Raw genomic sequence first — 25,638 nt, forward strand, 5'->3', positions numbered from 1 at the left:
AATGTAACACCAGCCACTAGAGTGGTCCACATTTTGTGCAAATACACACACATACAAATCTATAGCACTGCCCACCCATTGGGAGCAGATGCTCAGATTTGTTACTGTCAGGCCCCAAGGACATGGACGTGCAGCAGTCTCAAATCTATTGAGCTACCTGACTCAGCTACCTCTAATGGACTGAAATTCAGTGGTTTATTAAAAGAGCCACCGTGTGCAGTTGACCCTTCTTTGTCATCCCATTTGACTACACTCTGCTGTTAAGAAATAGTCTAGATCAGCTTCGCTGGGCAATTTATCTGCCACAGCAAGAAAAACTATTTATACATGATATTACTAACTCCATCATCCTATTTCTTATGAAATTGTCTTTCTTTAAACAACTTGAAACAATAGAATATTTTTACAACTAACATCAAGAATGGTCTGGATTTGCCCGGAGACCAGGTGGGAAGCTGTATTACTCAGTTACGAGGGTATTCTTTTGTTTGGTTCATTTCAGTAAAGCTAATAAGAACAATAAAAATACCATGAAATCATCTGGCAGCTAGACACTATGTCGTTACAGAGGAACAGATGTAATTGAGGGCAATAAACTATTTTTTTTATGTGCATATATAAAATTGCATAGATAACCTACAACTGAATATGGCAAAACTATGTTTGCACTGAAGTTACTCAACTATGGCATAAGGTGAAAAGTAGTTCAAAGATGGAGCTCAGTGAAATCCTTCCTGTTTTAAGGAGGACAGAAATCTGATCATCGGTTTCAGAGCTGGGAACAGAGTTTGATTCAAGCTTGGTTAAATAAAAGATTTCTCCCAAAATACAAGATGCCTTGTAGACCTTGATCACATCATAAAGACGTTTTAAAAAAGAAGCAATTATTCCGCATTTAAAAGAAAGTCTAGTTCTAACAGAAAGCGCATAGTTATGATTGCTAAATTAAAAATTGTGAAAATCACTCTTTCCTGCAGTCTGTCATGTTTAGAAATAAACTTTCCTCCACTTTTTCAGATTTCCGTAACTTATAATTACAAAAAAAAAAAAAAAAAAAAAAGTTCTATCATGCCATCAAATTTTATTCTGCTCTCTTGACTGCTTTCAGTCCTTCCTGCATCAGGAAGTGATACTATGAACTAGTGACAGATCCCTATGTAATATGACTGGCTTAAAAAGGTCATTTTTACTACAGCTACACTAGTAGCTACTAGATTGTTTGTATCTCAGTGATCAGAAAGGTAAATGATAGAATTGGTCATACCAAACACAAACACTCAACCAAGGTATTTATGTGTCAAATAGTCATTGCTAAAATCATATTTATTATGATAGCCCTGAGAAGAAAGATAGAATCCGACTGTGATAAGTATAGTAAAAGGAATAATTCATGATCCTAAGAACTGAAAAATAACAAAGTAAAAATACAGAGTAGAAGAAAGGGATATAACAAACAGGTCAAAACTTGAATATTTTTGTTTTGAAACTAAGGATTATTTTCATTACAAAATATTTTCAAAATATCCCATAAAATGGAAACTGCCTGTGAAGAACTAGTTTTGGAAAATCTTCACTTTAGAATGTCAAAAACTCTTTTTCGGCTAAGAGCACTGCACGCAGATTTTCAAAATTCTAAAATGAATAAATATCACCAAGTAAATATCAACAGAAAACATTTTGTTTTGAAATTTTCTAGTAGAACATTTTTTGAAATCTAAGTGGAGTATGCAAATAATTTCAGTTCATTAATAACTTTTTTTTTTCCGTGATAAGATGTTGTGATGAAAAATTTCTGATAATCTTCAATCATACACAGAATTTCAACAAGCAATGCAATGGCATGAATTCTTTTGCTATCTTCATATTTTTGGTGACAGATGCTAGAATGACTAAAAATTTTCAGGAAGCAAAGGAACAAGACTTTGAAAGTAGTAAAGGAAACATAGTAATGAAGAAAATTGTGAAAGATTTGTGGAGTGAAGATGAGGGAAAATGGTAATGCAGAAGGACAGACAAGAGGGAAAGAACAAATAAAATGTTGGCAGTGGGCAGTAAAGGGTTGGATAAAAGTGTAGTTTTAAATATATTCTAGTATCCCCTTTGGTTTTCAAAGCTTCTTCCACTGGATACTACCCTAGATAGCTTTTTCTTGGTGAACATATGCGATGGGTTTGAGCCGAGGAGAAAAATCTCTGGATCTTAGTGCCTGCAAGCATCAGTATGGTAATGCTGAAGAAAGCTGTGACCTTAGCTCTAGCACAGACTCTTTTATTCTCTGTCACTGAAACAACCCCTTTTGGCTGAAGTCTCTCTTCAAAGCCTTATGATTGTGGTAAGGCTGTAACAGAAGGAACCTGGCTGCAGGGCAAAAAAATCTTTTTCTTCAATCACAAATATATTCAATAATTAACAATAGCAGCGGGAGCAGAGAAAACTATTGAACAAGTAATTGTTTTCTGTTTCAATGTTCTCTTTTTCAGGAGGCCCTCAGTACGAGGTCGTAAAAGCAGCTGTTTCTTTGTCTTTTTCCAAATATATGCTGTACACTTAAACTTGTATTGCTTAAGTGACTGTAGGGTTACTCCATTAAAGAACGTAACTACCAAAAAGTACTACTCCAATCAAACTGATATAAACACTCAACGTACTATGATCTGTGAACAAGAACATTTCCCAAACATATTCCCCAAGCTTCAAACTTGATAGAAGAGCTTTGTAGTTGCATGCTAAAGGCTACTAATGCCACATGCAGATGAAATGGCACACTGGTTAGCTAAGGTAATGAAATCCCTTATCCCGGTAATCTAAAATGGAGAGAATTTTTTCTTACAATTATTTGAGAGAAACAGCTGACAATAATGTGAATAAAACAATATTTAACCTTCAACATTCATTTTACTGAGTTTCAAACCATTAATCTTTTCGCACTGCTGACTTAAAGCATTATATTCCCTTTAATATTAGAACTACATAGATATGCAGGGAGGTATCTATCCCACCTAGCTCTAATCTTGTTGGAATTTTGTAGATATTCTCCAGTACCTAAATCCTAAATAGACTAGAGTTTAACACATTTTATACAATTATTTTCTGCAGGTGTTTAGATAGCTGGTGTTAATCCCTAATGTGAGTAGAAACCACATAATTTCTTGTTACAGAAAATCAAATGTTCATATTACTCTGAGCTCCCAGAGAGCCAGACTGGTAAAGTATCGATACTGCTGTATCACAACCCTGTTGAATTCCACCTAGATGCTCAGCTTGTAGCAAAACTGTCTCTATTTAATTACAGGTTTGCAGGGAAGAAAATACCGAACTCCTAAAAGCTAAGATATGCATCTCTGAAGGAACTGAATTCACCCTTTAGTCAGCAGTATGAATTTCCCTTCTCACTTCTGCATGATAAACTGAATGAAGTATAGCACTGACCTGATCTACCCCCCATCTTCATCCCAGGCTGTTATTCCTTGGAGATTCTCAGACATGGTGAGTTGTATTTTGGATTCTTCGTTTGTTTTGTAAGAATAAGGAAATGACCCTGGGGTTGTAGGCTGTGAGACTTTTATGTACTTGTTTACAGAATTAAAACTTACACTGCAATCTCCAGAGGTTAAAGGTAAATTCATTAATGTATTCATTCATTAACCCGTTCATACATTAACTCACTTGTTCTGTTCTTGAGAAGATGAAAGGACAGCGCTGTGTCACCTGCTGATGAATGGATTTCTAGTAGGTGATACTTGCATCCCTGACAGGGAAAAATGAAACATGCCAAGAAACTACTTGAAGAAATCCATTTTGCAAAGACAGAGGCATCGTCATTGTGCAGTAAATGCAAACAGATGGCTTCATGAATAAAGAATAATTAAAAACAGAATATTAGGTTTCAGGCTATGGATAGTGTTTAGTTTTAACAAACTAAGGACATAAGCTTCTCCCTTACTTCTGCTGTAATAGCAAATATGTCAAATTATATTTAACATGGATGTTTCAGTTGGCCTGACTCCTCTGTGGAGTTAGTACATTCCTTGATTAAATAATGAAGAAATAGCTACTAAGCAGAATTTGGAGAAGAAAAGCTTTCACAGAATAAAAAATACACATTCTACTGAAGTAAAATCAATTTTAACTTTTTTCTTCTGTATGTTTGTTTTATTTGGTGATTAAAAAACTCCAACTGAAACGAAGGGCTTTTGGCTATAGGATGTATCAATGCATCAGGCTACATCTGATTTTTCAGTAAATGTTCTTGATTCACTGTTTACTGTGACTTGATTTAGTGACTGTGAAATTTTTTTTTTTCACTCAGTCTCAGAATGGACCCATGGTGTGCATTGTAATTATCAGTTTTTATACACTGATATACAGGGTCATGACTTCATCTTGGAACAAGGGAGTCAGCTCTGGAGTCCTCTCCCTTTAAAATGGCATACTTCTTCATACTTCTTCAACATGATATAACCTCCATCCATGTTAGGGCTAAGGGGGAATGTATGAAGGTAGAGTATCGGAGGGGTCACTTCAGAGCTGTTTGCAAGCAAAATGATCTGATTTTCATGTAAAAGAAAACTGACTGAAATTCAAAAGTTCTGAGAACTGCAGGTAGGCAAAGACGACTTTTTATATATTTTTATATAAAATATATTTATATATATATTTTTTATATCAAAGCATCTGAAATGTCAGATCCACATGCTTTATTTGGATAAAAGATACCTCACAAAAATGTCAAAAAAAAAAAAAAAAAGAAAGGGAGAGGAAGTATGAAGGTCATAAACCTGAAGCATCAATGACATTTCTTTTAGAAGTATTTGATATTTACATGGAATCAGAGAGAGGGCATAAGCAGTAGGAAGTTTCATGCCTGCCCATGGATTTCATGGTAAATTGCAGCAAACTAGTAAATGTTACTAACAGCTGAAATAATTTTAAGCATGGTAATTTAGACCACTGGAAATCAGCCATTAGCCTCTGTAATTAACATCAGCCCACTTTGTTTTATATCCCATTATAATCAACATTTATTACCCAACCATAGTTACCCAATCATATTTCAGATGGTAATAAAATTCATTTTGTGTTTAATCCACAACACTGCTTCCATAATCCCCAAAATAAAAACCTTATGCTGACATTTAAGCACATAGAAATGGCAGGAGGAAAAAACGCCATAACTGTCGGTTTTACTTTACATAATAACACAGCCCAGGCTTTTAAGTCCTTGCTTACACAAAGACTGACCTTTTCACTTGATATAAAAGTCATTTTTATTGAAACTTGGATCCACACCTTCAGTCATTATTGTTACCTGCATCTTTTCATGTTGCATTTCTAGTGGTGTCTTTTACGGTCTTATGCCTGCATCTTGGCTGCACATCCTACTTAGAAGCATATTTTGTATAATGCCAATGGAAAAAATGTTGAAGAATAACACAGCCATGTTTTAAACTGCTCTTTTCATTTAATCCTTGATTTGCTCCACTGAAACTATGTCCGATACATGATTTGACACTGTTTGGTAGACACTTGTACCAGACTTTCAAATCCAATGCAGACTGTTTAAAGGGACATGACAGAATCCTTGAGCCTGAACAGTCAGGCCTCTGTCTCCCTCAAGGTCTTCTTCCATTTGAAAACTTTGGGCCCCTCAGACTGAAGAGGGGCCCCTCCAGAAGAAAAGGATGGGTACATCCCGACAAGTCTGCCCATATAACACTCTTGGGTGGCTATCTTCAGCAGTCAGATCAAAGCATCTCAAGTACACAGAAAGTATTAATGCTCTAAGACCCAGCCAGGAGAGTAGGTAAAAGAGGCCCCTGGTGCCTTTCCTTCCTCCCCCCTCGAGTTTTGTCCCAAGTGCAGCTCAGAGAGCACAGGAGACTCAGCTTGTAAAGCTGCTATTTGGATGAAGAACAGGTTTTTTGATTGCCTCAGGGTAGTCTTTCAAGATGGTGCAAATAGCAATAGGACCTTAAAAGGGCAAATTAGTTGCAGACAATATGGATGGGTGAATAACACACTTAGAAATCTTTAGATGTAAACACATATTTTAGAAATAAATACACCAAGTGAGTCACAGAAGTCCATTGGATTATATGGAGCTTTTCAGTGTACTGCTTTTCTGCTTTTCTTGCTCAGATTTATCAAACTGATATTTACCTCATTTTCAGAGCCCTAGCTGCCTGTAAACATTTGCTAGCCTACTTTTCATGTACATAGCTATCTTTTCTGAAGCACGCTGACTGGTAGAAAAATTACCAGCTGTTCAGTACCATATATCTATTCTTCTTTGTAGTTAAATGCTGCTGAGTAAAACACACTAAGAACATACTTAGTTCAACAGCCACCTCTGCTATGTTCCTAAACTGCTTCAGACATCTACTGTCAATGAAGTAACACACTGGTGCAGATCTTATTTGTCCTTTCCAGACTATGTTGTGAGCTACTCAGGTGCCAAGAATGACAAATTAAGAGCCACAGGCATACAGATCTGAACACAACCATAAACCTCATATTATCATCCTTCTACAGAAGCTGTAAGTTCAGTCTGAATGTTGTAGCATCCTATACAGACAAGAGATTAGCAATGCCCCAGTGATGGAAGGTTAAATAAGCACAGTACCATTTACCCACATCTCAAACCTGTGTTTTATCTTTGATATGAAAACCAAATTGACAGGACAGGTTTTTTAATAGAGATTGCTGGTACAGTCCTCCTCCAGTGATGCAAAAGCACAAAGGTTCTGCAAGTTGTTGATGGGCACTGCGTTTCAAAGACTACTCCTCTACTTCAGTTCCCAACTCTAGTAAAATTGCCCAATTCTTCTATTGCTCAAACAAAAAATAATCATTTGATGGGTGAAACTGGTACTTGAAAGTTCTGAAGTATGCAGAGATGCAGCTGAAAGGAAAAGGTCACTGGCTCTTTTTCAGTTCTCAAAAGCTCTGATATGAGAAAGATTGTTTACTTTATCCCTGAGTGTGCCTAGAACAGTTTCACAATCATGTGTGTGGAGTAGCATACACAAGCAGAGCATCTGCAAATAAACATATACACAATAATAACCATGTTGCTATACAAAGCGTGAACATTTATCCTTAGGATGAACACTTGTTTATGAACCTAAGCTCGCTCCTTTTAATTCCAATACTCAATCCCAAATCACCTTCTTGGTTTCAAATCATTTGCAACATTCAAAAGCGTAAACAAATGCTGTGATTCATTTTACAGAATCACAATTTAAGCACATACTTTGTAAGACTTGATAAGCATGTAGATTTCCTTTTAGCATAGTATAAAACCTCTATCGTATGTCAATTATGTATTCATGGGAAAATTGCAAATAGCCAGATGCAAGAAGAAAGCAGTCTTAAGATCTTTGGTGTGGTAAAGGCAAGACTCTCCTACTGAGGTACATGATATTAAGGCCACCTGTTTTTCAGGAATTACTTGTTATCCTATTTCTCCCTGTGGTGGATTTTCATATGCACAAGATACCTTGAATACTGTATTTTCTTTACATCTATATGTGATAATTTCACCTGTTAAAACTAACTCACTCTAATGAGAATTTCACAGGCTGGTCAGATTTGTAGTTCAGTGTTACTGTCAAGCATAAGTTCTAAGAATGATATGTTCATAATTCACATGGCTCAGCAAAAAAAAAGCACATGGCCTTAGTCCTTTACTAAGCTATCTGTATGAACCTCTTTACTCTTTTGAGAGTCCTATTGATCTGGACTTCCTTTCCAATATATCTCAATCTCCTCTGTGAAGAATTTAATGGGAAATGCACATTGCTTTGTTTATTTTTATTTCTGTAATGCTAAGTATCATAGCATCTCAGGATTTTTTTCATACAGTACCTACAAAATATGAACTGCTGCATGTGAAATATACTACATTAGGTGGAGTCTTAAAGCAGTAGCAATTAAATAGACAGGAATTACTGCAAAAATTTTACATATTAATTCCTTCTTTGACATGATCTTTGCTCAAATTCTTCAAGAAGCAAGCATCCCCCTGCAGGAATTGGAAGGTATAGTAGCAGCTTCTCAAAGTCAGTTTTGTTATGGGGTTGAATTCACCAGTACACAGTCTGATATTAAATCAATGTTATTACACTGAATGCATACATTTTTGCCACTCAGTGTATTTAGTAATTAGGTATAACCAGTCCATTACTAGAAATTAAAATGGTAGGAAATGATTTATGCTTTTGGTACCATGACAGGAGAAATACTCTAGATTATGGGCTAAATGCATCAGTTGTATAAGCAAACAATCAGCAGGAAGTACAGCTAGCACCGCTAATATCATTATCTTAGAAACAAAAATTCTCAGTAATACAGGTCATAACTGTTAAAATCAGAGTAATTTCTGCAAGCTGTCTTTCAGTTTGGAGACCTGCTGCTGCTACTTAAGACCTAAATCTATATTTAATTTCCTTAGTGAAAGCATATGTTCTGAAGTACAGATCTGTGGATAGGAGAAGGAAATATATTTCAAGGGTGGAAAATCATGGAGGACACGAAACCTTCCAGATAGTGTCCCAGAGGCAGAAAAGACAGAAGTGCTGGGATGCACGTGCATGCTCTGCTGGTGAAGGAGAACTAGAACTCAGCTCCAGAGCTCTGTTCCTGTCCCTGCTGACAGCTTAGTCTCTGGTATTGGACACCTCTTTTACACCTGCAAAATGCACAGACACCAAATCTCACTGAGATGTGTATCTTTTAAATCACATTTATAATTTCTATGTTGATAAAATGAATTTCCAATATACTCTGAGGTCTTCAGATAGAAGGCAGAAATATTGCTAGTAGCAATTTAGTTATGAATAATTGTAAATAAAAAAAAAATCCAAGTGGCAGGAATTTTGAAAAAATTGCAAAGAATCACAGCATGGATGAAGCTGGAAGCGACTTTCGGAGGTTGTCTAGTCCAACACCACTGCTTGAAGCAGGATCAGCTAAAGCATGCTGCCCAGCATCAGTTCTAGTTGGGTTTGGAATATCTCCAGGACAGAGACTCTACAACCTCTCTGTTCTACAGTCTCAACCTCTCAACCAATTCAACCATTTTACCGCCCTTGTAAAAAAGTTTTTTTTTCTTATATTTAAGGAGAATTTCCTGTATTTTAAGTTGTGCCCATTGCTGCTTGCCCTCTCACTGGATACCACCAAGAAGAGCCTGGCTCCATCTTCTTTACTTCCCCCCCATCAGGTACTTACACGTATCGATAAGATCCCCCTGGGCCTGCTGTTCTCCAGGCTGAACGCTGCCACCACTCTCAGCCCCTCCTCATACAAGAAATATGCCAGTACCTTAATTATCTTGGTGCTGCTTTGCTGGATTCACTCCAGTATGTCCATGTATTTCTTGTACCGGGGAGCCCAGAAGTGGACACAACACTCCAGATACTTTACCCTTGAGACCCTTCAGGACAACATTCCAAAAACAAAGCTAAAATATATTACTAATTCCATTTATTAGGGAGAGATTATGAGGCCAGTTCTGAAATAAACTTTGCGCTAGAGCTCCGCTACGCTCATTTTCCACTGGTGAACATGTATAAGAACTGGCACTGAGGTTCAGGAAATTCTGGTTCTAATCCTGAATCTCTTTTTATTTTCTTTTATATGATATTTTTCCATTAGTCAAATTCTGACTTCTTTTTTAGAGGAGCTGTGCTCATAACAAGAGCAGCAGCCAATGACCGAATTCCTTTACAAACCACTTTATTTTTGACTTTACAGCCAAACCATTAAATAAACCATATAAATTCTCAACCTGGGAACACACTGTCATTCTTCAGAAAGTTAATTTGCTTGTGTTTGGCTAACTGCATGGAAAATAAATGCTTTGTCATTTCTTATTTTTTTTTTTTTTCCTATCCCCCCATTACTATGCAGAATGGTAACCCCCAACAAGGTTGTCTGGTATTTCTCTTTGAGTGATTGCACTGAAATTACATCCTAGTACACTTTAATAGTTATCACTTTACTGAAAGCTCAGAGTGACAGCACATTTCACATTACTGAGGAACATAATTCTTCGTCCTTTTTAGCACCTATATAACATGAATGCCTATGTTTTTTCCTGCAGCTTTAATTATATGACAGTGATTGACATTAAAACCCAGCAAAACCTCTGACTTATAAGATGAAAGTAGTACAAACTTATAAAGTCTGGGTGGAGTACCTGACTAAGGACATTGTGAATTGGGGAGATGGGCTCTGTGCCAGCTATGACAATAGCAGAATGGAATAAGACAATTCTTATTCTGGATTTTGTAATGATTTTTTTTTCCATCCTTCTCAAGGCAGGAGATGATGTTTGAGTCATAGACAGCTGGTATGAAGCAAAATTATTCTCAAGTAGTTCCATTTTACACCTTTGCTGAGTAGTGCCAGAGTGTGATGAGTGCCTTAGAGACATTGCTTCTCCTTTATCCTCTCAGTTGCACCAAATATTTCTTGCCCATTTCTTGCGGACACTTTGTGCCCTTGAATAAAATAAGTCTGTAATTCTAAGAGAACAAAAACTCTTTCAGAAACAGTTTTGCAATAGTGAGTCAACAGGAGTTAAGTTCTAAAACGTTGCAATAACACACGATTAAAGCAGAGAACAGCATGGAAAAAAAACAAACATGTTCTTCTTTGAGCAGTGGAATTAATACAGCCTGATTCTCTTTTGTGTCACCTTTCCACTTTAATACCAGCTTCCTTCCTCCTGACGTCCTCCATGGTACTCTGCTGGCCAACAGGCAGAAAGGATGGAGCTCATGGGGTGGTTTCCGTATGAGACATGCTGACTGTCCAACTGGCTTTTGCCTAGTGGAATGTAATGTTAATGAAATTCTGCACAACGTTCCTCCAACATAAGGAGGTGCACTAATTAGGATCTCTCTCTTTTCCATTCATTGGGCAATTTTCATTAAAAAACTGTACATTTCCATTATCTTTGGTAATTCTGTCCTCTTTTAAATGTGATTTAAACTGGGCAACAGGATAATACATTATTGGAGAGAATAGGGACTATAGATTATGAGATCAGTCAGCCTCACTTCCTCAGTAAACCAAACAAAAAGCAGTTTCATCCAGCAGAATCTCCAATGATTATTTTGTAATTTTAGAATGGTTTTGATTTTATTTTTCTGAGGTTGTTTAGTGTAACATACAAGAAGTGATCTAGTCAGCAGAAGGCACAATATTTTACAGCAGCAAAACAGAAGGATCTGCAAGACAGCCTGGATGTGAAGTCAGATCTCAAAAGTGATTTGCTGCTTAACAGGCAGGGTGGTTCTGTCTTCTACAGTAGCTAAGAAAGAGAGTGAAAAACAAAGGATTTGGGTGACTGATCAAGAACTGTCCTTGAGCCATGTCCAGCTTGGTCTGCTGGTGATAAATTCACAAAGAAACATCAGAGAGGCTGGCCAATATTTTTATTTGGTTAAAAGGCAAAGGGAAAGGTTTGGAGATGTAGATTCATGGGTAATCAACACAAAGAGGATAGATAAAGTTATCTTTTCAGATGAGATTATGCAGAATAAGATGTGCAGGGAGAACAAAAGATGAAGAGTAGAATTCTGTAAAGGAAGACGAGAGAAGTAGCTGAAGTAGTCAGGAGAAGTATGGTAGACAAAGATAAAAGGAAAATTTTCCATCACCTGTTATGTGCATGTGTGTGCGTGCACACGCATCCAGAAGGCAGGGGAGGCTGAAGAAGAAGAGAAGTTGTGGGAGAAAAGGGAGAAAGCAACATCTCTTTTGCAATTCTTTTTGTAGAGAAATCAATTACTCAGCAATTTAATTGGTATTTCATAAGCTTTGTATTAAACCATGAAAGCTTGCATAGGAGAGCTTGTGGAATCACCATCCTTGGAGACCAAAATCTGCCAACTATCCATGTTTCTCAAATTAGACATGCAGAAGCATATCTTTGTTTAACTTTCCACTCAAAAGAAACGTTCAAAAATCAGTCTGGAAGAACAAATAAGTGGTATTTGCTTGAACACAAGTAAGAAAGCCAAGTTAGTTGACCTTAACTCTAGACACACAACAGCTGTTTAAGTTAAGAAAGTGGAAAACTAAATACAGCATGTTTATTTACAATTCCATGAAGCTATGTGAACATTTGGAGCTACACGGTATGTAGTAAACACATCTGCAAGGTTTATTTTTAGGAAGCGCTTGTATCCACCTATTCTCCCCTATGTGTTGACTACACTAAGCTGGATGATGGTGGCAATTAAATCTTATTGCCAGGACTGATAAGACCGGGCAGGTCCAAGCTACTGCAGTTTTACTTTTAATTGGGGGTACTGCTAGTGAAGAACTCCAAAAGAGCAGGTAACTCAAACCAGTCACCTATGAGAACTGACAAGGCTGTGTAAGGTTTATCCATTCATGGCTGAAAATTTCCAAGGATGGACACTGCACAACTTTCCTGGGACAACATGTTTCACTGCTTGACTGTTCTCAGGTGAACAAATACTCCTTTATATACAGCTGAAACCTCTCTCATTCCAAAATCTGTCTGTCAATTTTTGTCCTACCATATACTGAGGCAAGAGCCTGGCTTCATCTTCTTGATAAGCTCCTTGAAGATACTGGAAGGCTGCCATCAGGAAAATGGAGAACCATATTTTCCTTTTTGTCCACTGCTCTACTGTCCTGTTACTCTTCAGTTGCTATTCAAAAATTTTACTCTCCTGGAGCACATATCTGAATTTCAGGCTGACCTCCTTATACAGTAACTGCACAGCCATTTAGGTTACTATGATGTCTGTTGCCCTTTCTCGCTCTCAGAAGCAAGTGAAAATTGCACAAACTAAAAACTGCAGTTCCTTCACTCAAATTGGCTAAGTACCAGCAATCAGGGAAAAATGAAAAATGCATTTAACTTACTTAAAAAAACAGAAGGTCAGCAGCAACTTAATATGAACATGTATATTTCTACAAAAGGAAACAAAATTATCATCGATCATAGAAAGGAACTCAAGTAAGCTACTGCTGTTTCTTCACAGCAGTCTCAACTTGAAACAATAATTTTGATTAATTTTTCTGGAATGAGTTATATAAATGAGATCAACTTTCATTAGCTCCAAAAAACCTGTCAACTGCAATATTAAGCAGATCTAAAAAATGACCAAAATATTGAAAACAGGTATGTGAGAAATAATTGGTATGTTGTACTTTGACACAACAGTTAAAGGAGAATTAGAATCAGAAATGGAATGGTTTAGTTTGAAGGGACCTACAAAGATCATCGAGTCCAATTGCCTGACAACACCAGGGCTAACCAAAAGTTAAAGCACATTACTGAGGGCATTGTCCAAATGTCCCTTGAAAGCTGACAGGCATGGGGCATCAACCATCTTGCTAGGAAGACCATTCCAGTGGTTGACCATCCTCACGGAGGTCTGAACCTCCTCCCCTGGTGCAGCTTTGTCCCATTCCTGTGTGTTCTGTCATCGGTTCCCAGGGAGCAGAGACCGGCACCTCCCTCTCCTCTTCCCCTGCTCAGGAAGGCTGTAGACAGCAATGAGGCCTCCTTTGCTGCATATGGGACAACCCAAGTGTCTCAGCCTCTCCTCACAGGACATGCCTTCCAGCCCTGATACCAGCTTTGTTGCCCTCCTCTGGACACTTTCAAGGACCTTAACATCCTCTTTATATTGTGGAGTCCAGAACTGCACCTGATATTCAAGGTGAGGCCGCACCAATCCTAAGTATAGTGGGAGAATCTCCTCTTTTGGCTAGCATTGATGATCACCCAATGCTCCAATCTATCTAGATCCCTCTGCAAGGCCTTCTTACATTGAGCATTTTGATCAACTCTCTCTTCATGCATAGTATGGATGCAATTAGAAACCTATCTTGCTGCAAATAAACTAAGTGGTCTTGGGGATTTGGGGTGCTAAACAGTACCAGGAGTTCAGCAAAGAAGCAGATCACTTTCTTGGCTCTTACAGTCTCAGGAGACATGGCTGGTAGTGAAACAGTCTTGAAATTAAGGATTTTACTATGGCTCAGAAAAGAAGGACTTTATATTTTGACTGATACAGTATTATCAGCCTTTCCCTGCTAATTTAGGATGAATACTCAAAAAATTACATGAGAATAGGTGGGCACAAAAAAAAATGCCAACTAACTGCTAAAACAGAACCTCTCAAACTTTGCATGCAAAATAAATTGTTCAAGAACATTTCATACTTATGGAAAAAGTACTTCTTGAAAGTTTGCAAGATTAGAGCTTAGCTTAATGCAGCTGCTGGTTGTTTCAGATGAAAGAGATCAATATAGGTAGGAATTAATTTTTCATTGTCATTTTGGTAAAAGCTGCATGTTCCCAGGTTCAGCCCATTCCTTTGAACATCACAGTCCTACTCCCTAAAGATGCAGATATTCTGCAAGTGCTCATTTATCACTACAGCTGCAGAATAGGAGACAATTTACTGTGCAGCATTAGCATTCCACTAAACTGGGCAGCATTGGAAGAATGAAGCCTATTACAGTAAGATTGCTTGCCTGTCAAATAAGATCACTAGACAAAAAATGTTTAGGTTTGAAACTGCTGAAGTGAATGGAGTTATATCAATAATTAATTATTAACCAGTTGTCCTCATTCGCTAAGATCATGAAGCTTAAGTTATCATGGCCCTGGGATTATGTACACTATTCTGTTTACTACGGCAAGAGACTGAAGCTACTTCCTCAAGGAGGGATACAATAAAGTTTTATGTGTAGAGAAAAGGCAGCACCTTTACTCGCCACAGAAAATATAATATGCTTTTGTGATTCTCATATGCTTTTCCCAATTTTATTTTGCCTGTAGCATGTGCTTATGTGCTGTAGGCTTTGCAATTTTTGCTGATGTTGATTGATTTTTTACTTGCAAGGGGAGTGCACTGCCATTTTTCTCATGCAACATATCTGCAGAATATAAGTAGCTTGTGAACACTTCAGAAAAACAAAAAAAGTTGCACAGTGACTCATAAGAATTTCTAGATCACAGGGAATATAACGTTTATTTTAAACAAACCCATGCTGAGTATGTGAAAACAATATGGAAATGGGCTCAGAAATATTCTAAGATGATAATGCAGCAGGGCACCAGTAGCGCTTTCAGTTATTAAACTGATTTGAAGATAAAATCATCATCTCCTTCTTTTTGTGTATATACAGCGCAAATGAAAATCCAAATGCAAATTCTTAGTCTTTCTCCATTGTTCTAATAAGTAAACCAGTAAGAGCCCAGATCCAAATCTAAGGAAACTTAAAATTGACCTGAAGCTAAAAACAGTGAGATTAGAATCTCACTTGAATGGCAAAGTCCTCTACATTTGACTTTGTCTTTTCTGATTTCAGAGACTGCTCAACTCAATGGAAAGATAATCATTAGCATCTTGCATCCTCACATAGCATTACCTATTTAACAATTAAAAATATTATATACCAAATGAGTAACCCGGTGCTGCTTGAGTCTTCCCTTCACCTGACCGTTGAGCTGGGATTCAGTATATTGGGCTGTGGTGTTCTTCAAGTCTGTCCAGCCTGAAGTGATACAGCTTTGCTTGCTCTGTGACTGGTACCTGCTTATGGGCTGCTGGTGGGACACTCACAAAATGGAGGCTCCAGCTTTATGTTCCTGTGAACACTATTGACCTCCAAGCCATCCCAACAGATTGAATAAAGCCTCTCTTTGGCAAGACTGACATGCACATGGGGCGTCTAAACACATCTGTACTCAGATGGCATGAGAATAATAGAAACAAAAGAAAATATGAAAATATTTAATATAATTCACAGCTTTCTGTCCTAGGACAGTTTCATCTTAGCTAGCTATGGGAGTTTGTCCCACTACTTAACATTCAAGTAGTGTAAAACATTCCCTTTACCCCTTATAGGTCCTTGGGATTCCTCTCTCGAAGCATCTACCTTCTGCGTTTTTGAATGCCAGTATCTACACATTTGTTCTTTGTTTTGTTGGTTGGATTTCTCTATGTTTTCTGCAAAGATTCTAGAAGAACCTGTAGCATCAGCCAGTATAATTTTTCAGATGCTTCCTGTTATCAGGTAAATAAGTCACTATTTACCTAAATACAGAGAAACATTATACATCCCTTATAGTAGGCAGCCGATTCCAACTTCACTGAGGTAATTCCAATATATAAACATAGTAAGAACAACTGATAATCTCCCACCCCAAGTTTCATAATAACTTCAGAATTTCTCTCAGATGTCATAGAATGTATGGAAGTTACTGTTATTTTCATTTTCTATGAAGATGTAGTAAGTGGGATGCATTGAATACAGCTAAAAACAAAACCTGGAATGTTCTTTCATCATCAAAGTTTGCAAGGCAAATATTATGTTGCTTCCTGCATTAAAACAAAATACAACAAAACAAAACAAAACAAAAAACAAACAGCGTGAAATGAAAACTTAACCTTTAGTTTGAAAAATATTTGCTTTACTGTCTTTCTTCCATTCTATTTTTAAGCTGGTGTACAGTTACATGATTCTGGAGGATGAAAATGAAGTAATGCAAACTATTTTAACTTTTTTTTTTGTCTGCATAATATTCTTTAACAGGCTTCCAATAAAAACGATTTTATAACATTACATTTTTACCTTCTATTTTTCACATTTCAGGTTAGATGCATTCTTATGGCTTATGCCTTACAAGCTAAGAAGGCTCAAGCAGACAATCATAAATTAGTAAGAAGTTTGGAAGAACTTCCAGAAGAAGTTGCTGTAGATAAAAGCACTTTTGGAAATTAACTTGGAGACTCCACCATAAAAATCTCTGTGAAAGAAGTAAACCTGAGTATCACAAAACTCAAGATTATAATTTCAAGACTTCACAGCTAGATCAAGTGCTAACTTGTCCCTCAAATGTCTTTTATACTAAGGAAGTAAAGAGAAAAAAAAATGTTTACATTGACCTTAACACATTTGATGGAAATAGGCACAGAACAATAACCTTGACTAATGATAGTACAAAAAAGGCAGAGAATGGAGCTACAGGTTAGGGAGGGGTTGTATGAGTAACTGGAGCATGATTGTATCACCTCAAGGCTGAGGACAAAGCAGTTTAAATTTTCTTTAAGAAAATACAGGGCTTGGGTGGACTGACTCCAGGAAGAGGGAGAGAAGCAGGAAAACAAGATAGGTTTAAGCAGATTCTATGCACGAGCTGCTTTTCAGTTGCTGGATTTGTCTATAAGAAAAAAAAAAAAAGTAATTTTGAGCAATTATTGTACATATAAAGTAGAAATTTCCTGGTGCCATTTTTGCAGCTAAATACAAGGTATTGATGAATTTGAACCTTTGAACCTTTACCAGTTTTACACTGTTCTGTAACCACATGTCATAAAAGTAAGAACTACTTAAAATGTAAGCTGACTACTGACCACACATACTGTTAATGATTTACACATCCAGGAAAAGAACCCTCAGATTTATGTACACCACCACTATAAAGCACATTTACAAGAAATTCTGCAGCCTTGAGGTAACAAGGAGACTATTTTCTTTTACTGTTGTGACTACAAAAGCACTGAAACCCTCTTCTTGCCAGTCACAAGCCATCCTGCTGTCTGCTATTGCTAATCCAAGCTCTTTTAGACCTACCTGCAAGTCTACCTTCTCTGTAACAGGGTCATGTGAATAAACAAGGTCAGAATGAGAAGAAACTACTGTGATGTCTTGGTATCCTAATGCCTTATTCGCAAAGAAAGCCTATGTAGACAAATACAAAGTTGAAAGAAAAACAGCAGATCAAATTAAGGAAGCTATGAGGAAAACTGTGAAGAAAATAAGTTAGGAAGGACTTCTTGAAGAAGAAGGTGCAGATAAAAGCATACTTGAAACTCAGAACCGAGACTGATTATACCATAAAATGTCCATGAAAAAGTGAATCCAAACATCAAAGAGTTCAGTGCTGTTAAGTGCAAATCTTCAGTCCTTCCCACAATGGAAAATTGCACTACTACATTGAAAAATGTAATATCTAAAAAGTGGAATGTATCATTGCAAGTAGTAATTTTTTTTTTTTAATATCAAAAATATTTCCAGGAAATTTTTCACTACAGTTTGTGACTCAGTCACAAATGCATTGACCCATTCAGCTATTATTATTATTTTTTTTTTCTCAAAAAAGTCACGACAGAGTATTTTAATGCAGAAAAGTACGGTCTTAATGCAGGAACTCTTTCAGCTCTGAATCTAGACAAAAGGGTGAATACAACACTTATGAATGAACCAGCCTGGGGTAACAGTTTCTAGTTTTATTATCATGAAATACCGACTTTCAAACATTTTATTTGCTATGTGGGTGCTGGCACAGAATATTTAAAAAGCAAACAATATGGGCAAGCTGCCAAGAGAAAAAAGGTTACTTAAAAATAAAGGAGGCATCATTACAGACAAAATAACCATGTCTTTTCTTTTTAAAAACCTTGGAAAAATGTCTATCGGTATCCTTTTAACCTTGGTCTTATTTAAACAAGATTATAAATATGAGATGAACTAGGACTTACTGATACAGAATATGTAACTGAGCTTCAATTAAAATAACAACCACTTCTTTCAGAGCAATGAGACAAAGAGCTTTTGTTGGCTGACAAAGCGGATCTCACTCACTTTTGAAGAAAATGAGATATTAATTAAGTTTGGGCCTGGATAAGAAATTCCAGGTTCTATTTCTCCAAAAGATTTTTGGAATTTAGTTCCCAAGTTTTTATTTTGTTCCACTGCAGTAGTAGAAGAAGAGCTGCAAGAGCAGAACGACAAAGAGACTCAACAGGTGGATAATACTGATGTGGATCAAGCTCCTTTTGCAGGTCTTGCCGTTAATGCTGCCCAGAAGGAAGAGATCTCCAGCAAGGAGCTAGAAAGGCAGCTGGGTTGCCATAGGAAGAGCCCATGTATTCTGGTACGTGAGGGAGAAGACTTGTGACCTAATTATCAAAACGTCTCATTATACCTCTGCATATAAGACCCAAGTTATGATCTTCATACTTCAGGGAAAGGACAACAAATTCCTTTGGGGTATGCTGGGAGCACTCCTAAATAAAGAATGTATTTCATAGCTGGGAAAAGAAGGAATGAAGAAGAGTTGGTATTAATAAGGCATGTTTTCATGGTGCTGAACAGAGCCACTCTTTCTAGCTATACCGACATACACGCAGAAGCCTAAGCTTAAACACCTAGGGAACGTCCAATATAAAAATGTAATAACCTGACAGATTTTGCAAATGCTGCATTTATATGCTTTGATTTTGCATGACTGCCATGCTAGGTACCTACGGACCATGTGAAATCTTACATGAGATAGTTCAGAAGATTACTCCTATCTGGATGTAACGGACCCTACCAGACATAAACATTGCTTTCCAACTTAACTTCTATCTGCTTCTTCCTGGTAGCATCCACAAGCTTGTAATAATCCCCTACTTGCTGGATGTTATTTTTAAATTCAGTAGTGTATTAATTATTAAAACTAGTAGAAATTCTTTATTATCTTGCCTAAAGCCAATTAATTGGTCCCTGGTAACATGAATGTTCCAAATTTAAATTTATATAGGTATCCTGTTCTATTCTGCTTGATTATACTGATACCTAATAATGAGATTACCGGGAAAAATACAGATCCTGACTAAAATATTGATAATGAAGGTTGGTGTGATGTAAGATCAGGATATCTGATCTTAAGATCTGAAGGATGAAAAGCTTAATTATGATACTGCTTGGCTGAAATGTACATGTCTTCAAAATGTCTTAAGACAATTTAAGACTTATTCAACATCATTTTGTCCAAGAAAACAACTGTTTTTAATAGTAGTTTATTCAAACAGGAAAAAATACCTAATTTCTAGTTCTATATTAAGAATATAGATTCTCCATCTTGCCCATTGTCTTTCCAATTAAGCTAGCTATTACATCTACTTCTGACAAAAGAAGAGGTGGCTTTGAGGTATTCTTACAACAAAATAGTAACTGCATGAAGTGGAGCTTGGACATACCATGCCAACAAGACTGCAACAAGCCTAAGATGCCTGTAAGACTACTTAAAATCTTGCAAAACTATCTGCAGTAACTACTTCTGTCAAAATCTGTGTTACTGTGAGTAAAAAATGTCAACTCAATATTAAAGAGGAAAAAAATACTTGCAATATATATGGTGAATATGCATATCCAATTTCTTCAGACTCAAAATGAAACCTTATTAATTACAAAATTATTTCTTCTATGACATTGTCAGTATCCACTTTTAATGCAAAACACCAAATTAAATACTAAAATATTCCATGAATCCTGAAAATGTCTCCAGATTGAATCAGAAAAATAAAAGAAATTCCAAAACAAAAGAGTTTTGTATCTCCACTTTTCCCTTTTAATTATAAAGCATTCCAATTCTAATTTTTAGTTCAATATTTTCAGTGTCTGTGAATGCCAACTCACAATTTTTCCACTAGTAGAAGTGGGGTACAGAAATGAAAACATCAGTTGTTAAGCACAGACAAATAAGTCAATTAAACCTTGTAATTAACTTGCAAAGAAAGTATATTTTTGCCTGACAAATTTGGTGGCCTTCTATAATGGGGTTACTGCACTGGTGGATAGGGGAAGAGCAACTGATACCATCTACCTAGACTTCTACAAAGAATTTGACGCTGTCCCCCATGATATCCTTGTCTCTAAATTGGAGAGACGTGGATGTGACAGATGGACTACTCAGTGGGTAAGGAACTGGCTGGATGGTTGGATGTAAGGAGCTGCAGTCAATGGTTCAATGTCCAAGTGGAGATCAGTAAACAGAAGTGTTCCTCAGGGGTCAGTACGGGGCCAGAGCTGTTTAACATCTTTGTTGGTGACATGGACAGTGGGATTGAGTGCACCCTCAGCAATTTTGCTGATGACACCAAGCTGTGTGGTGTGGCCAACAAGTTGGAGGGAATGGATGCCATCCAGAGGGACCTGGGCAGGCTTGAGAGGTGGGTCTGTCTCATGAGGTTCAACAAGGCCAAGGGCAAGGTCCTGCATCTGAGCTGGGGCAATCCCAAGCACAAATACAGGCTGGGTGGACAATGGGGGCCTTCAGGAAAGCTGGGGAGGGACTCTGTCAGGGGGTGTAGTGATAGGACAAGGGGTAATGGCTTTAAACTAAAAGAGGTTTAGACTAGACATTATGAAGAAATTCTTCACTCAGAGGGTGGTGAGGCACTGGAACAGGTTGCCTGGAGAAGCTGTCGATGCCCTATCCCTGGAAGTGCTCAAGGCCAGGTTGGATGGGGCTTTGGGCGACCTGGTCTGGTGGGAGGTGGCCCTGCCCATGGCAGGGGGTTGGAACTATATATATAGTTATATATAATGTCTTTAAGGTTCCCCTTCCAACCCAAACCACTCTATGATTCTCTATCTGCAATAATGAACTTTAGCTTTGATCAGTCACTTAGAATACTATATGGAAAAAAAAATCAAGATATTCACATAAATTTTTCTTTTGCAAATCTATGGATTTTCTCTAATTAGTTAGACAGAATTTCATCTAGGTCATTACCTTATCTCTAACATTGACCAGTAACAAAAATATGGAAAGCAGTCCTCTGTTAAATACTGAGTTATTTGACCTGCTATACCAATCCCATGTACACTTTAATCTCTTCTTTTGCTCTGCATTGTCCACGCAGAAAAGTCTGACTGAATTTAGAGACAGCTGAAGATGCACGCAGTACATCTGACTTTGAGTGAGTACCTTTCTGCTTCATTGGGCAAAATATCAAAAACCCACAAAGATCTAATTAACAGGTTTTCCATGGAATGGCATTTATGGAAAACCTGCATAATTAAAGAAAAAGTTTGACAGGAGACCAGAAATATCCCCCTGATCGCACTACAACTTGTGCCAAATTTAATTATAATAATTCTCATATAGTAAGTACGGATATGCCCTCAAACACGAAGAAAAATGTGATGCAACAAAAGGGAACTATTAGTCAGAAATTAATGAACAGAAGATCTGAAGATTGTGGCCACATCTACACATTCAGTGTCATTCCTGAAAGTAAGACTGGAAGTATTTGCTAATTACAGTGTAATTTCAAGCAACTTTTTAGATTTCATGTTCGTTTTCATTTTATGGTCAAATTATACACCTCTTTCTCACTCAGATGAACCATAATTCGGAAAAGTTAACTATGGAAGGATTACTTATGTAAAAATTTACCACATGAGCAACAGATCTGAATCTTTTCTTTCAAGAATAGCAACACTTTGAATATTTGCCACAGCTATCTTCCATTTACTTGACAAGCAAAATAAAAAATTCTTGTCAGTTCAGATTAACAGCATTTGGATTTCCAAATATTGATTTAATGTAAGACTTCCCACTTTGTTTTTTCCCTTACACAATACACCATATTTTAAATCCCAGTACTTGTCATATTGTGGGCAAGGACCAAACTATTTAAAATTAAATTTATTTTTTTCTCTAAACATGTAGCTTTCTTCTGCTGTAGTCCTGTTGCTCTGTAAACTTGCTATTGCAATTGCTAGTAAGGGGCTGAGTACTGTACTGGCTTTGCAAGTCCTCACAACTGAAGCTTATCACTCTTACTTTGAACTTGTCTTGGTCTGCCTGTATTTTTTTTTTCTGGTTTAGCTCTAGTAACATTTTTTTTCTATTTTATTTTACTTTTACTTATTTTAGTATAACCATAATTTTTATATATGGCAGTAGTAAGTAATTGTTCTTGTACAATGAAATATTTAATAAAAACATAATGGTGCAGTGTGGAGGAGTACAGGCATGGGTTGGTCAGAAAAGGAGGACAAGCTGACACTTGAGATCCCAGGGGCAATAAACAATTCAGCAACGACCAGTTAAAGAATGCCTACACTGAGCTGAAATGAAGAGAATGAAGAACAGTATTCAAAATATGTAAAAATGCACCATGTGTTTGGATGTAACGTAAACTTGTAGATTGATGAATAAATAGCAAGGTGCAGAGCATTAGCAAACATGTAACAGTGGCTCAGAGTGTATCCTAGAGAACAGGAAGAAAAAAACCATGAACATCAATATCATATTTCTCCTGCCAAAGAAGAAAAGTAATCCCACCATCAACATTTGACTCGTGTCAGTGAAAGACTCAAAACATTTCTGATCTGCTACAGTGCTCCCCAGTTCCTTTCTGCTTGAGATAGACTAGCACTGATGACCTCACCAGCCAGGGATGCAGCAAAGATATGAGCATAACAGCAAAGAAAAAGAGGTATATACCAGGAATTGCGTGCAAAACAATTTTAATTGTACTAATATTATTGAGACTTAAATTGTATTCTTTATTTTTGTTTTCTTTTTTTTTTTTTCTGTAAAAATTAGATAAGGACAAATAAGAATACATTGAGATTTGGATTTCTATTATAATAAAATGAAATTCACAGCTTTCTATGTAAGGAGTGTTTCCTTTTTGACCATAACAAAATTTAAAAGATAATATTGTCCCTTCTATCTAGAACTTATTTAAGCATTCAAATTTTGTTTTCTATTTCCCGACTACTGCTCCTTGATATCTCATGTTATTTCTGACAGAAGGGATGTTTTGATAGCTGTTTTTAACGTGTAATCCCCCTCTTCAATTTTCCTAAAATCTGTATTATATTATATAGAGAAACAAAAGGACCATAACAAATTCAGCATCATATGACTGTATCTCTGATACAGAACAGATACATAAGGAATAACAAAGAGCTACTGGTTCTCTGCTTTTACCTACCTTTGAAGCATTTTTTTTTTCCTCATATAAAAAATGTTATGTGTAACCGCCTGGACAAACAGGAAGTGAGGGAAATTTGGAAGTTTTATGTATGGAGCTTAATCTACAGGCTCAGCTCTACAACCAATCAATGTAAGGCCTTCTCATGTACATTCTTCAGCTGGAACTGCTTATGAAGTCAATTATCTGTTTCAGCATTTGTTTTTAATCGTGTTCATAATGTGTAAACCATGCTTTAGAAACAAGACAGTTGCTGGACTGGACTACTGACTAATGCATAGTTTAGTGTGATGTTGCTACAGCAACCAAAAAGATGGACTAGCATGTCATATACTATTTACACATTGCTTGGAACATACAGCTTTCTAAAACCCATTAACAAAGCAGAGGTGCTGTTATGGAGGAGACAAGAATGTCTTAGAGCATTCAGAAATAGTTTCCATTGTTCTGAAGGTGCAGGGAAGTAAATCAAACAGGCTAAGCTCTTGAAAAATAAATAAGCCTTACTTCTTGAGCATATGATACCAGGGTATTTCTCAGGGTCTAGTTGCCAGATCTGTGAGCACACTTCTAGATTATGGATAAAAACTAATGTTTTTACTTGAGTTTCTACGAAATGAACCTTTATGTGCCACATAAAGACATACAGAAATCTTGCAGACTCCATGATAGACATAGCAAAACAGCTACTGTCTGACTGAAAGCTCGAGGAGTTTTCAAAATGGGTGCCGTGACCTTGCTCCAAAGAGGCCTCCTTAGTAAATACATGTGCCCTCACTAAAAGTAGTTCTTGTCCTCCAGTACAAGTTAATTGCCTCTCCTACTCACTGACAAATTAATATGAAATAAAAAGCAGTGTGGTGGTGGTGGTGGTGGTGAGGAAGAATAAATTTAGCAAACATACTGGGAAATTCAGATTGGTAAATTTTACAAAGAAAGCCATTTATGCATTGTTTGCAAGTATTGGAAAATATGCAGTTTATAATAGTATCATGAAAAATAGTACCCATGATTGGGTTAAAATTTTAAATTCACCAACAAAGTTCACATTTTGGATAAGACAGTGAACGAAACATCTGGAAAGGAGTCTGGAGATGTTTTCCAGACCACAGCAGAAAGATTAATGGCCTAGAGTCTGTCAAACTAAATGGAAGCTTACAGAGGGACTGGATAAGGTTTTGATTTAAGAAAAAAAAAAAAAAAAAAAAAAGAAAGAAAGAAAAAGAAGAGCAGTAAAACAATCTATAGAGTGGATAGGCCTGCTGTTCATTGTCAGAAATGGATATAATTCTTTGCTTATGTATAAACATAAGAGAGTTTCATAATTATGTAAAAAGGGAACATTTTGTGCTGCCAGCAGGAGAAGAAATTCTGTAAGCAATGGATAATGCCCAGTCCTTTTCTACATCTGAAGTACCAGAGGGATTCTGGCAGTCATATTCAGAAGTGAGACAAGTTTCTGCACATTCGAGACACTCCCTGACAGCAGCAAAACAGTGAAACCTTGTGAGTGCCCAGTGCTTACTATATTTTCCATAGCATCCTCCTGCACAATGGAGAACATGGTGCAATACATCATTTCTGGGTTGGAGGCAAAGGCAGCGTGAATCCAAGTGGAGTATGGTACCTTCCTTATTTTTTTCAAAAGTTTGTACCAGATCACGTTTTCGAAAGTGCTACCTACTACATGGGCATCACTGCCTATATGCCACAAATGGACTGGATACCAGTGTAAGATAAAAGTAAAGAAACAATGACTATCACAATCTGAGGATAGGGACAACTGGAAGAGGAGTGGGGAGGAAGAATTCTTGTTAGAGGTCCTCACTCTGGAGAGAACTACAGACCC

At 37.0% G+C, this 25,638-nt stretch overlaps 1 protein-coding gene across 11 annotated transcripts in view; it reads right to left on the minus strand.

Annotated features, from left to right (window-relative positions):
- PRLR (prolactin receptor) overlaps positions 1-25,638 on the minus strand; it is a 169,007-nt gene that overhangs the window by 33,440 nt on the left and 109,929 nt on the right. Inside the window, exon 5 of one of the 11 annotated variants that reach the window (XM_048051223.2) lies at positions 3,667-3,748. The exons of 9 other annotated variants lie outside the window; for them this stretch is intronic. The gene's annotated coding sequence lies outside the window, so the exon portion shown is untranslated. Of the gene's footprint in view, positions 1-3,429; positions 3,449-3,666; positions 3,749-25,638 lie in introns of those variants that run through there. One more of the 11 variants, XM_048051237.2, reaches the window with a different exon arrangement.

The sequence above is a fragment of the Anser cygnoides genome, chromosome Z, assembly GCF_040182565.1.
Source record: "Anser cygnoides isolate HZ-2024a breed goose chromosome Z, Taihu_goose_T2T_genome, whole genome shotgun sequence".
Classification (NCBI taxonomy): Eukaryota; Metazoa; Chordata; class Aves; order Anseriformes; family Anatidae; genus Anser; species Anser cygnoides.